Source organism: Schistocerca serialis, chromosome 4, assembly GCF_023864345.2.
Source record: "Schistocerca serialis cubense isolate TAMUIC-IGC-003099 chromosome 4, iqSchSeri2.2, whole genome shotgun sequence".
Classification (NCBI taxonomy): domain Eukaryota; kingdom Metazoa; phylum Arthropoda; class Insecta; order Orthoptera; family Acrididae; genus Schistocerca; species Schistocerca serialis.
The window spans coordinates 164,692,998-164,707,982 of record NC_064641.1 but is presented as its reverse complement, the minus strand read 5'-3'; positions in this window follow the sequence as shown (position 1 = coordinate 164,707,982).

Below are 14,985 nucleotides of genomic sequence, written 5' to 3'. Positions count from 1 at the left end.
AAATGTTGGTACACTAGTAACCAGTCTAAACGCCAGAATGTTGAATGCAGGTAGGCAAACTTGCATGCACTGTGTTGTATAGGTGCCAGATGGTAGTTTGTGGGATGGAGTTCCAAGCCTGCAGCACTTGATCGGTCGATAGAGGGGAGCTTAATGCTGTTTGTTGACGAAGCTGGAGTTGCCGTCGATTATGCCCTACATGTGCTCCATTTGAAGCAGGTCTGGTGATCGAGCAGACCAAGGCAACGTGTCGGTACTCTGTAGAACATGTTGGGTTACAACAGCGGTATGTGGGCCAGTGTTTGTCCAGCTGGAAAATACCCCTTGGAATGCGGTCAATAATGGCAGTACTACAGGTTAAATCACTAGATTGGCGTACGATCTTGCATTCAGCGTGCGTCCCATAACAACAAGAGTGCTCTTGCTGTCGTACGAAATCGCACTCCAGACCACAACTCCAGGAGTAGGTCTTGCGTGTCTAGAATGAAGACATGTTGGGTGCAGGTTCTCAACTGACCTCCTTCTAACCAACACACACCCATCACTGTCACCGTGGCAGCACGAGCTGTGATCAGAAAACACGCCAGACCTCCACTCTGGCCTCCAATGAGCTCTCGATAGACACCATAGAAGTCGCAAGTGGTGGTTGTTTCGGTCAGTGGAATGTGTAACGCCGGAAATGCATATCCTCCTATTTTCATCTATTGTACTATTATTTTTTTCCTTGTTTTGTTACCTCAAGATATGACATTTCTGTCTCTCTATATATTGTAATTGTTTTACTGTTTGTATATATATATTTATGCACTTATGTCGATGTATAATTGGTTTGTTTCGTAAATATTATTTGTATTTTTACGCTGGGTCTTGCCTAGGGAAAACTGCTATCGAACGATTACATCGATGGGTCGTGTGAAGAATCAAAGTGTGTAGGATCTTTGGGAGTGTTAACTCTGCCGCGTGGAGCGCGGGCAGTGAGAGTCTGGCGGGAGTAGCGAGTGGAGCAGGTGTTGTGTGACGCTCCCGCGAGTTGCCGCGCTTTCGGGGTTTGGTAGCATGTAATTGCGCTCGACTCGCGATGATAGTTTCTGCCATGGTGTCGCGGACGGGAAGCATTAGCTGGCGCACATCAAGAGCCCGTTTCGCCTGGTGACCGTGTCGAGAAGAAGGCGCGCCAACATCCAGCTTCTGCAACAGCGACGGCCGACAATGAGTGACTGTCGCCACCTCCTCGATCGACGGCTTCAAACCTTCAATCAACCAACAAGGAAGACTAAAAGCACGTAAAGTTTCAGAACTGTATGGCAGACCTCAGCTTTTCAAATTGTTCCATTTGCCTCGCAAAATTACAGCAACTTAGCATGAACCTTTGTTGCTCATTGTCCCAATTGCATTGCCAAGCAGGGTCCCTTCCTTTTCCGAAATGAACCCGAGTGTCGTTGAAATTCAAACGCCAGCATTAAAATAATATAATTAGATTTCACTGCTTTAATTTCAAAGTTCAGTAGCTGGCTACAATATTTAGGTTACACGAGCACAAATTTAGAGTGCGAGTTTTGTTAGCATATTTTAGCTTACCTGTGACTGCAGCTCAGCTTGATACGTACTAAATTTTACTATTGTTAATAGTTCAGAATCATTTAATTCAAGTTCAAAGTTAAATCTCTTGTTTCTAAATTGCGTAGAGTCAAGTTGCTTTTGAAATGATTGTTGAGGTAGTCCAAGACTAACCGTATTTTACTGGATTTCGATGTGCTTCAGAAAGAAAGCTCACTATTAACTTCAGTCACTAAATTAACTTTCGATTTTCCGGTTTTATTAATTCTTTTGCTAAATTAAGTCAGAGTGTAGCGAAATTTATTACTTCTGACAAACTTTCAGTTTTCACACTACACGTGTCAACCTTCAGTTGCCACGCTTCTAGTGTTAATTATATGTGTAATAACCTTTCTTTTTCAGTTACTATAGTAATTGTCCTTAGGACTGGCGACCGTGATTTCCCCCAAATCTCAAATATCTAATTACCGCTAGTTAATTGTTAACGTAACGGCCGCACATTTACTTTCTTTATTAACTTTACCCCTTTTCAAAATTAATTTCCACCAGTTTCATTTGCATTTTTCCTTTCATTTAGATGTAACCCTTTCCTCCCTCTTTACCGATAGATTAACTTCGGTGACGATTGCTTTTCCCAAATTTCCATTAGGTACACGCGGTTTAATTTGTCACTGTCATTAAGGTCGATAAGTGAGGGGGAAGGTTACAAATGCACGCTACAGGGCTTCTGGCTTGAAGCTGTCCTTGAAGTAACCGATTTGCAATAGTTCACTGCGTCATTGTGGTGACAACTGCCGCTCGGATGGCTCCATTTGTAGTACAACGTGACAGAGCGCTATGCTCCCCTCTCGGTAGCGACACGTTGCCGTCGAGAGCGCGGTCTTCTTGCCACCGCACGTTCTCGTGGACACCGCTGCCAGCAAACATATACAGTGGCTACATTCCTGCCAAGTCTTTCTGCAGTACCATTGCAGGAATATCCAGCTTCTCGTACCCCTATTACACGACCTCTTTCAAACTGAGTGAGGTGTTGGTAATGGTGCCTTCGTAGCCGTAAGGGCATTCTTGGCAAACATCACCTCACCAAGTATAGTCTCAAACGTAACTGTCCCTCACGACCGTCACAGCGATTATTTAAAGCAACATTATTTGCATCATCACAGTGGCGCTACTGGCGCGAAATCTGAATAGTCATCATGTGTCAGGTGTACAAACAGGCCTACCAACTTTAATTTATGTCGCACAGCTCCTTCTTGGTGTTGCGATTTTTCCCCGTTACTGCTTTGAGGAGGACTCATTTAGCTGCTTCACCGTGTATGTGTATTCAAGAAGCCTCGCACACCCTAAATATCCGCTTCAAACAAATCCCGAGGAATAGTACGATAAAAAACCGATTCCCTTTCAGAAATGGAAGAAAGATTACAGAGACCGGGTCCTATAACACATACAGGGAATGAAGTCGGCCAAATCGTCTCAGAGGGACCATCCCGGTATTAGCCTTAGTAGGTTCGGGGAAGTGACGCTAAAACTACGTCTGGATAGCTGGATGGCGATTTGAACCACCCTCCTGTCAAATCTCAGTCCAGTGCGGTAAAAACTGAGTAAGGTCTTTCTGTCTTTTCTTTTGAAGCGCAATCTTCAACTAATATACTGCGCAGTTTCTTTAATGGGAAACATACGACAGCTGTTCTGCCAATAATAACACGTAAGTTTAAAGTTAGCGAGAATCTGAAACGCAAAGCGCTGTTATGCGAACTGTTACTTCTTTTGTGACTGATAACCCTCGAATATTCTCTTAAAAGTTTGTTGCCTTAGTAGGAGAACAATGGAATTTGCTGCTGCATATCTGTATACACCAATATACATGGCGGCTCCTTTAAAATTCTAGTGAAATTCTAATTAAGCATTCAGTGACGTCTGTATATTGAGCTGCACGGTCTGTAACGACAATTTGCTCCTGAGCGAGAGAAAAGTAGCAAGCAAATGCTGCAGCAGTTGGTTCACTGCCTTAGCACAATGTGATAGCTCACATTACAGTTACTGCCATAGCTGAATTTCTTAGACTCGCCATTCAAAACTTACTTCGAATGAGGCTCTGCTGCCGTTACACTAAATACCCATATATTTCGCAGACAATGGCCAACAGCCGTGTACGTTTCAGTAAAGTCTTCAGCGCAGAGGCAGAGTGGCAGTTTGCATAGCAAATTCGTTCGCTGCAGTTTCTATTTGATGTTAATTATAACGCCTTTCTTGATTACACAGATAAGCTGGAAGAAACTGTTACATTTATGTGTTGTAACACCCTTAACGATCTCTGCTACAAAGTTTTAAATGGAAATGGGAAATCCTCTAAAGAGATTATGTACAGCATCTGTTTTTGTTAAAGCTGCAGCACTTAACGGCTGAAATTTTTCTGCTTCGGTGCTCTGATTGCTTTGTGGCGCTGTGAGACCCGTCGGTGATGAGATATTCAGATATGGCCATTTGGACCAGCGCTCGCCTTTTAGTACAGAAGTCTTTGCCCTTCCTCTGGCCAAACTGAACATCCGACGATACGGAATCGTCGAATCTGTTGTGCGCTCTGATTTCCTCAGTGTTCTCCCATGTCTGCGCGCAGTGTATACGTAACACTCTTTAGTACAACGGAATCAGTTGTGCCTTTACTCACTCGCTGATGCTGGCATAAATTTGTCGATCACACTGGTTTCTGGACACGCCGTCCTATCGGGAAGTAAGGCTACTGATGCTGCTGCCAAGGCTGCAACCCTACTACCCAGACCTTTTAGCAAATCTGTCTCCTTACACGATTTCAGTGTCTTCTTTTCGGCCGGGCTCGCAGCATAGAAAGTTGCAAAATTTATTGAAAGGGAATTACAGAACAGAAAAACATACAACAAACACACTCAAACTCAACGCATTACTCTCAGCTGCATAAACCATAAATAAGTAACACAAAACTAAATAGCAGTAAAATCCGATAAAGGTGGCAGTATAGTTATTATAAATCGTAATAAATATGTTAACAGAATATTAACTATTATCGTAGACAACAACCTTACGAAATTGCCACACTGCCCAACCAACAAGTGTGGCACACAAATCAGGAAATTCACTAAAAATTGTAATGTAATACTAACAGATGAAGAAAAGAAAACTTCCTTCATCGTGAACCCACTACTCCAACATTACACAAGCAATGTAAAATACACAAACAGTTCATTGAAATCTGCCTCATCATAAACTGTACTAACATCACAGCTTGTAAGTAAAAACTTAACACATTACTAAGCTATACATCTACAGTAAAACAGATACCTTAAAAATCCATGACCGTTAGCACGTACCACTAAAGCTATACAAATACCACAAAAGAGCAAATTTAATCCCTGTGATGTTACAAACCTATATACAAACGTACCAGAACACGAAACAATAGAAATTATAAAAAGCAGCATTATAAGCCACAGAAAAAATCAGTTATAGGAATCTCTGAAATCATAGATTTCCTAAAAGTAGCTCTAAATCAAAATTATTTTGAAATCAGCCACAAAATTTACACACGGGCTGAATGAGTGGCGATGGTAAACAGTATTGGTGGCACAATTGCAGATATATTAGCAACACACTGGAAAAAAAAATTTCACCTCCGAAAATGGCCATTTCTCGACACAATTAAATTGTAGTGTAGATATGTAGATGACTTTTTGGTTCTAATAATGGGGAAGATGAAGACATCCAAAATATTCATCAGTAATTCAACGACTAGCATCCAAAAATAAAATTTACAACGGAAACAGAATCAAACAAATTCATTAACTTTCTTGATCCTAACATCAGCAACAGTAACAACCATCAAGTGTTTACAATCTGCATACAACCAAAGCCTACAGACAGCATAATTAATGGAAGTTATTGTCAGCCAAAATCGCAAAAACATACATATTTCAACTGAATGGTCAATAGAACAATCAGTTTACCTCTCAAACACCAAGCAATTAAGCATGAACTCACAGCACTCCAATATACAGCTAAACAAAATAATTTCAACTCGAATACAACTCCCGAACTGGATGAAAAACACATAAAATCTGAAAACCTAACTGTAAAAAGAACAAAAAATTAAGAACACAAGATAAAACTTAACGAAACGCCACATACGTAACGACAATGTACGTGGAATAAATATGTAATAAAATGAACCAAATTCTAAATAAATCAACCTTAGAAGTACCGTTCCGTAAAACAACAATATAAAAACGAATACTCGGACCTGAAGAAACAGAATTTCTGATTAGGAAACCTAGCTATATGCAAAATTTCGTGTGAAGACTACGATAAAATCTGTATCGGTCATACACGACGAAATTTTAGCGTTAGATTCAAAGAATACAGAAGGTATTACGACAGCATAGTCAATGGAGCTATTAACTATACCTCAAAAACCAAAACCACAAATCAGAACACATCGGAAATGCTTTACAGTTGCTACACAGCCCCCAGAAAGCACCTGTTATGAACATCTTGAAAGGTTTACATGTACATATATTTACGCACATAAAAAAATTATATTCTTAAACATAAAAATTACCTAGAAAATTGATGTTTTGGGAAATTAGAACATATAAAAACCACAGTAAACGAATGTAAAAGTTACTCATAGATATAAATCATAATAATATTTTAATATCAATGAAACACAAATAACATTACTGACTGCAAACATAAAGCATCATGAGGAATAAACTGTCTTTGTAGAAGTCAAAAGTATTTCACGAAAAAAAAATTCTACACAGGTAGAACTTAGGTCAGTTACAAAAATAGACAGACGACAATTTTCTCATTGGTGCATAAGGGCGTCTGTCAAAATAGATGTAAATATATTCGTAAAGTGACCTTTATATACAACTTTTACTAACTTAAGTAGACTCACCAACTGTAATACCTACAGGTTACTTTAGAATGGCGATATAACCGGAACAATCTTGTAATACAGAAGAAACAGCATTAATTAAACTGTTTGCAGCTTACCAGGAATTATTTTCTGTAAAAGATTTCATTGGGGCTGTACGTACGGACGTCCTATCAATGTGGTACAAATACTCGTATGGTCGTCTCTCCGCGGTATCCAACTCAAGAAGGCTAAACCCTTCCTTCGGCCTGGGGATGAGGAGAAACTTTTAACCGGAATACGTATTGCACACTGTTTTTGCAGCCATCGTAATCTGTTAAGCGACGACCTGGCACCACTTGTAACTTTTCTGAATAAAAAAATAAATAGCAAGCTGAATATTGTGAATTTTAGCTCGAGTATGTCAGTGTTGTTATGGTGAATGATGTAAGTGGTGTAAATACGGGAATTCTACCCGATAATAATCAGTCGCCAAAACTTTTTCAGACTGTATAATTGTGTGAAAAGAAAGCTTTGCAAAGTGAAATGCAAGTGCGTGCAACTATTCCAAGCAGTCATGCTTGAGTTTTGACCACTTTGTTCCGCAGAGTTCAATGCAGTGACACACTATTAATAGTAAAAAAATTCGTAAAGAGTTAGTGGCGGATATTGCATTCACTACACGACTGAAATGGAATAGCATTCACAAACTATACAGAAACTCTTAATTCCTCCCTTCATAATTACAAGCATCTTTACAAAAATTGCTTCTTATTAAAAATATGACTTTGCCGTGAAATGACTTAGTAGAATGATAAAAGAGCAGTAAATCTACGACTTCTAAGAACAAGCCATCTGAATAGGTAACTTCCCTTAATGCCATTTCAGTAACCGAACTATCTAACGCTATCCAATAAAGAAGAATCACACTAAAATTTTCCCTTTTCCAAACACAACACAAATTATGAACGAGCAAGCACTGCAGCGACAACATTACCTGAAAAACTTCACCCTTATCAAATCAATGATTATCACATCGTATTCTTACAAATCAACACCCTCTGCATCTTTATCTCTGAGCTCTGTTAGGAATTTTGAGGCCGCTCATTAGTGTGCCGAACACCCGACTCAATCTCTTACTTCTCATAAAGCAACGACAATGCTATTGGGAACCAAAGATCACAGCGCTCGAGCTCAGAACATACGGACTATTGAAGACAGCCCAGTGTACAAATATGAATGATACATCGCATGGAAATTTTGAACTCACATCTCATTCTTTGAACACCAAAATTAAACTACTAACCGTACACACCTTGCCCCCAGTCTAACGAAACACTACCGGTGCGCCACTTCCGAACACAGTGTCAGTTTCTTAACCCCTTACGCTTTCATGTGTGCTTGTGACCTGAGCTATCCCATGTTTTAGCAGAAGCACAACAACGAGTGGAACACGTTCTACTCTTTACTCGTCATAACAACTTGGTGAACGAGATTTTGTTTTCCGCTTTGAACACCATCTGTTCTTGGAAGGCTTACCGAAAGCCGTCAGTGAAAGAAAGAGAGGGATTTTTGTAATTCTTCGTTTTACCTAATCACCAAGTTTGTTACATTTTATCCAGTGTTCCAGGTTGGTTGCCTTTATTCATTATAGCTTTACCGAGCTACTAAAACCGAGAAGCACGAAGTGCTTTCCGTAGAAAAGACACCATTTTAAGCTTTGATTTGGACTCTTAATCTCTCAGATATTTTGCACCATAAAGGCGGAACATACAAAAAAGACGATGGTTAAATATCCTTTAGTGGATTCCAGACAATTAGGTTAATTCCAATGACATTTTAATTTCAAGTGTGAATTTCGTGCGAGCCTTCATGTGAGTATAAATTGCTTATCCTTTTAGAAATTTGAGGCTTTGTTTCGATCTCTTACCCTTAAATCCATGTTTCATCGCCTGTTATGACGCGATTCACTAAATCTGCATCGTTGTTGACGAATTTTGCTGTCACAAGTTTCTTAACTAGAACACCGAAAATATTTTATGGCATGATCTAACATATGTGAAAATATCATCAGCGATTTCCCATACTGTGTCTCGGCGATCGTTCATAACTTTTTTTTCCCATTTTCTCCATTTTGATCCCTTGTCAATATTCCTGGTGGCCCAGAGCGCTCGTCATCTGAAACATCTCAAAGCTATTCTTCGAAACGTTTAAGAAGCTCGTAAACTCTTTTTTTATTCATAGCGGAGTCACCAAAATCAGTAAATTATTTTTGAAACTCTTCTTCACTTTATTCCGTTCATATAGCAAAATTTGATAAAACTTCCCTGACCAATTTTTATCCAAACAGACATTCGCTGATACTACGGAACATATGTAAGCTGTTTCACAGCTGGCATCAGACCACATATACAATACAGCTTATTCTGTACAGATCTCATATCCTTGGTAAATATTTTACCTCACATTACTATACAACTGGATTTTTCCCCATCAGTTTTCTCACTGGTTTGATGCAGCACGCCACAAATTCCTCTCTTGCGCTAAACTCTTCATTTCGAAGTCGCACTAGGGACCTATTATTTGCTGGATGTATTCCAATCTTTGTCTTCCTCTGCAGGTCCCCCTATTACTATGGAAGTTACTCCCTGATGTCTTAACAGATGTCCTACTCCTCGCCGGTTTCGGCGGAGGCCATATTAGTCAGCCTAATTTTCAACACTCGTCTGTAGCACCACATCTCAAATGATTAAATTCTCTTCTGTTTCGGTTTTTCCACAATCCACGTTTCACTACAATATAGTGCTGTGCTCCAGCATGCAGTATCTGCTATTTCTTCCTCAAAGTACCGCATATATTTGATACGAGTTGAGTTCTCTTTGCCAGGAATGCCCTCTTTGGCATTCTTTGCTTTATCTGTCCCTCTTGTTCCACCGTCTTGGGTTATTTTGCTGCCTAGGTAGCCGAATTTATAACACTACTACAATGTTTGTTATACCGTTATGCAGTTTACCTAGTGACGATAAGATTCTAGTCCTGTCACGAAGAAGCCAAATACAACACGTACCGCTCAATAGCTAGTGCTATAACGAGAAAAGCCAAATGCAACACTATACTGCGCCGTTTGGTATACTGGCACAACGTGTGTTACCAAATATGGTATTACGTTCCAGTAACTGTTTCCCTCTGGGAAGATTTAAGTGAATTGACCGTTAGTTACCTATTGCATTTGGATTATCGAAACTGAACTTAATATAACAGTAGAAACCAGAAAGCTAAAGATCGAAATTTGGAAATTTTCTCAAATAACCAAGTTTACTTAAATGAAATAAAATCGGTCACCACCCTAATTAGGCACAGTAATATGAAACATTACTTTTAAAGAATATGTATTGAATTTTGGTAAAGGAAAGCTACCATTACTTCTTTCCCAGAGAACTACAATGAAACTCTACTATAATACGATAAGTGATACAGTGAATACTAGCAGTCATAAATAGTATATGCAAGCTGTCAAAGCAACAAATGACACTATATCTCTTCTCAACAGTAATACTTTGTCATATATAAATTATCTCATCATCAAATGTTGTGAAAGACATTACTAAACCAAAATTTGGACATGGACATAGTCCTCTTTCAGTAGTTACTTTCCATATAGTACAAATATAATTAAGAGTCACTGGCAATAGGATTTTTACATTCACTATGAAGCAGTCTTGTTAAGCAACACTAAAGTGGGGATTCTCAAACAGTACATTACACTAAAGCAAACTAAACACACTTCTCTGAGACGATTTGGTACATGCAAATACAGGTATAAATTTTCCACAAATTTCACTCGCCTTGCATGGCCTTTAAAAAAGTTAAGGCCAGTGATTTATCATACAGGTTCTTAAGTATGAATTTAAATGCATTTACACTCTACTAACTTCAAGACAACGTAGTGTCTTATTGCCATTTATACTACCAGTAATTTTCACTGACGGAATTAAATGCAGTTAATCTTTGACTTAGAAAAATAAATCAGACATTATGAAGGTTTTCATAAATGCTATACCAACTACCTCCCCTGATTTAAAAAAAAACACACAGTATTTCAATATCTCTTGTTGGATTGAGAACTGTGCAACACCAACAATCATTTATTTTCAATCGGTTTTCACCTACATCATACTCGGATGTTAGTAATTATGTGGAATGGAACCTACGAGGAATGATGAGAAGAACCAATTCAAGGGTCGGACACACACAGTTTAACATAATTTGCCTTATTATTGCAAATTAAACAACACTTAAATGTACTGGCTCATACTTTTACATAAATCTGACCTCTTAGATTTGCTGAAGTGATGGCGCAATATTGGTGCCGAGTACATGGTGGCTACCTGGTCTTTCCTCTGGATGTAATTTGCTCTATTATCTTCTTCTTGGCCACGATACTTCCTACATTCGAGCCTTTTTCATTAAGAGAGCACCATTTTATAGCGTACACACATCGGAGGCCTTTCATTGTTATTCCAGGTACTGAATGCTACCAGCAGCACTTGCGCTGTCCACTCACTTACTCAGACCAGACCAGACTGTCCAGTAGCTAGCTGCCTACTGACTGTGCTCTCTCACTTGGCGCCCACACTGAGCGCCACATCCACCTTTTAGCCCGCGCCTACCATATTATAGCGCGCCAACTCACTTCCATTACAAATGGGAAGTACTGTTGCGTTTCATATAATACAATGCAAGTCCCTATGTATGAACCACCTTGTACATAGTTGTAAACAAACATCTGTAATAAAATCTCATCATTTAAACACATTAATAAGTCGAAATAAAATAACCATAATTAAATATTACTTTTCTCCTATTAATACAAAGAATTTAAATGGTAAAGAGAAAACATTTTACACAAATTTTCACTTCATTACAATAGGTCAAAAGACATTGCATAGTGAAAAATACATACTTGACACTGAACAGAATTAATCCACAAAATATTTACTTAATTAATTGTTGTGTTACAAATTCCTTAACTTCTGCTACTTCGTGATCGCTGTTCTCATTCCTGTTACTTCTCATTAATTTCGTCTTTCTTCGATTTACTCTGACTCCATGTTCTGTACTCATTAGACTGTTCATTCCATTGAACAACCACGAAATTCGTCTTCACTTTCACTGAGGATTGGAATGCCATCAGCGAATGTTATCATTAATATTCTTTTACTTGAGATTTGAATTTCACTCTTAAACCTTTCTTTTATTTACGTTATTGTTTCTTCGATGTATGGATTGAACAGTAGGGACGGAAGACTATATCCCTGCTTTACACCCTTTTTAATCCGAGCACATCGTTCTTGGTCTTCCACTATTATTGCTCCTTTTCGGTCCTTGTACAGATTGTATATTACCCACATTTCTCTTTAACTTTCCCATATTTTTCTCAGAATTTTGAACATCTTGCTCCATTTGACATTGCCGAACATTTACTCCAGGTCGATAAATCCTATGAGCTTGTCTTGACTTTTGACTAATAGCAACTGTAATATCTGAACTGTCTCTGGGGTGTCTTTACCTTTCCGAAAGCGAAATTGAGCGTCATCTAACATATCCATAGTTTCCTTTTCCATTGTTCTGTATACTATTCTTGTTAGTGCCTTGGATGCTTGAGCTGGTAAGTTCATTTTACGATAATTCTCGCTCTTATCGACTGTTGCAATCTTCGGAAATCGATGGATGAAGTTATTGCCAAAATCAGATGATATGACTCATTCATTCTACACACCAACGCGAATAATTGTTTTATTGCCATTTTTCTCAACGATTTTGGAGATTTTGATCAAATGTTATCTGCACTTTCTGCCTTCCTTTATTTTAAGTCTTCCAAACCTCTTTCAACTTCTGATTAGAATACTGGTCTCCTATCCTTCTATAACGACTCTTGTTACTTCTTCTAACAGTTTCTCGGACATGTTTTACCCATCACAGACGCCTTAAGTGTATTCATTCCACATATCCGCCTTCTCCCCAGCATTTAGCGGTGGAATTTCCATTGCATTCTCACTGTTTCCACCATTTCCTTTAATTTCACCGATGGTTGTTTTGACTTTTCTGTACTCTGGAGCAGTACTTTCGACAATCGTTTCTTTTTCGATTACTTCTCTTTTTCATTTAAAAATTTCGCCTTAGCTTCCTGGCACTTCTGATTTATTTCAGTCCTAAGTGACATGTACTTCTCTATTCCTGAATTTCACTGAACAGTTCCATACTTACTTTTTCATCAGTCAACTGAAGCATTTCTACTAACATATTCATTACCTCAGTGTCTATGACCTCACAAAATTTCAAGCGAATTTCTTCATTTCTTAGTACTTCCGTACCCCACTTCTTTATGCACTGATTCTTCCTAATTAGTCTTTGAGACTTCAGCCTACTCTTCATCACTACTAAATTGTGATATGAGTTTGTATTTGCACCTGAATACGCCTTAAAATCCAGTATCTGATTTCGGAATTTCTCCACAACCATGACGTGATCCAACTGAAGTCTTCCTGTATCGCCAGGCTTTTTCCAGTAATAACTCCCCCTCTCGTGATTCTTGAACTGGGTAATCGTTCTGACTAGCTGAAATTTATTGCAGAACTCTATTAGTCTTTCTCCTCTCTCATTACCAGTACTAAGCCCATATTTTCCTGTAACCCTTTCTTCTACTCCTTCCCTACTACTGCATTCCAAATGACTATTAGATTTTTATCTCCCTTTACGAACTCAATTACCCGTTCAATATTCTTGTATACTTTCTCTATCTCTTCATCCTCGGCTAGCTATGTCGGCATGTACACCTTAAGGATCGTTGTTGATTTCGGTTTGCTGTCGATTCTGACAAGATCCGTCCTACCATTGAACTGTTCACAGTAACTTCGTCTCTGTCCTACCTCCGTGTTCGTAACGAATCCTACGCCCATTATAAAATTTTCTGGTGCTATTCATCTTACCCTATACTCATCTGAATAGAGATTCTTGTCTTGAACTAATACTCCTCCCATACTAGCACGTAGCTTGTTGCTCAGAACATGAGGAGAGAATGTTGGGAGCAGACAGCCGGTGTACTAGTATTAATTGTTACATACATTTCCCTGCTGTATTAAAATATCTAGGTTGGATCGGGCATTTTATCTGTCCAGATCACAAGCATAAATTCTGATAGGAAGTAAAACAAATGCATAACTTCCAGTGATGTATATCTATCACAACCACGGTGCTGATATACTGGAAGGAAGGAAGACTAGGGCTTAGCGTACCGTCAGTAACGTTGTCTTTGGAAAAGGAGCATAGGTTCAGATTGTTTCAAGGACGGGGAGCCATCCCGGCATTTGCGTGGAAAGCCTTAGAGAAACCACGGAACATCTATATCAGAAAGGTCGTACTCGGATTTGTACTCTCGCGCTTTTCTCCTGATTGCGAGTCCGGTGTGGCTATATTGCAGTTAAGTTCATTTGTCAAATCAAACTCTCAGTCTACAACTTAATTTCTTTCTCTTCTGTTCTGTTGTCTGCTCGAGCGTGAGGTCAAATGAAAAGTTTTGTCACGTCACGCTGCGTAATATATCTTACACAAATCGACTATTAAGTCAACACCTACGGTCGCGGCTCACCTTAAATATAAAGGTAATTCAAACTCCGACTTCCCATAGGTCGTGATTTATGATTCCTTCAAATCATTTCAAGGGATGCCACAATTCTTTGCTTAGTAAGGACACTATCGACCCCTTAATCTTTTGTTTTCTAACTGAGATGTTCTGTCAATCTTAAATGATCCACCCGCTTTTTGTAATTGTGATAATTCAGAGAGAAAATTGAAATTTTTTTAGTATATTTCAGTATTTTCTTTCAAAATCAGTGTCTATAGATGTTATGAATACAGTTTTGTCCAAACATTACAAGCGGATCATGCTTGTCCTATATTTAGATATTTTCATTTATGCACATATCAGAAATACAAGTATTATGTACACTGTTATGACTATCTTATGTACTTAGGTATTAGTGAATATAGGATACTACGTAGATACATTTTTCGGTTGGTCCATCGGTCCGCTTAACTGCAGGCTGTAATTGTCCATGGACGACAGTAAAATGTCCCGCTATTATCAGCTTATATTCTTGGGATCTAAGCTGTTCCTCAATAAAAAGAACTTGTAAATTTACCACGTCTACGACATTTCTACGTAAGTGGATATTCTAAATGACTGTTCGGATTTCATGATTTTTCCTTTAGTCAATGGAGAACGTTCGCTCATTACCGATGGATGTATAGGCAAAATTCCCGAACTGAATTTTCTCTATGCATCGGAAGTGCGCTAATATGAAACTACCTGGCAGGTTAAAGCTGTGTGCCGGACCGAGTCTCGAATCCAACGCCTTTGCCTTTCGCGGGCGAGAGCTCTACCGACAAGGCTATTCAATCACAACTCACGACGCACCCTAACTGCTTTGTTTCCGACAGTACCTCAACTCTTCCAAACTTAACTGAAGTTCTCCTGCCTA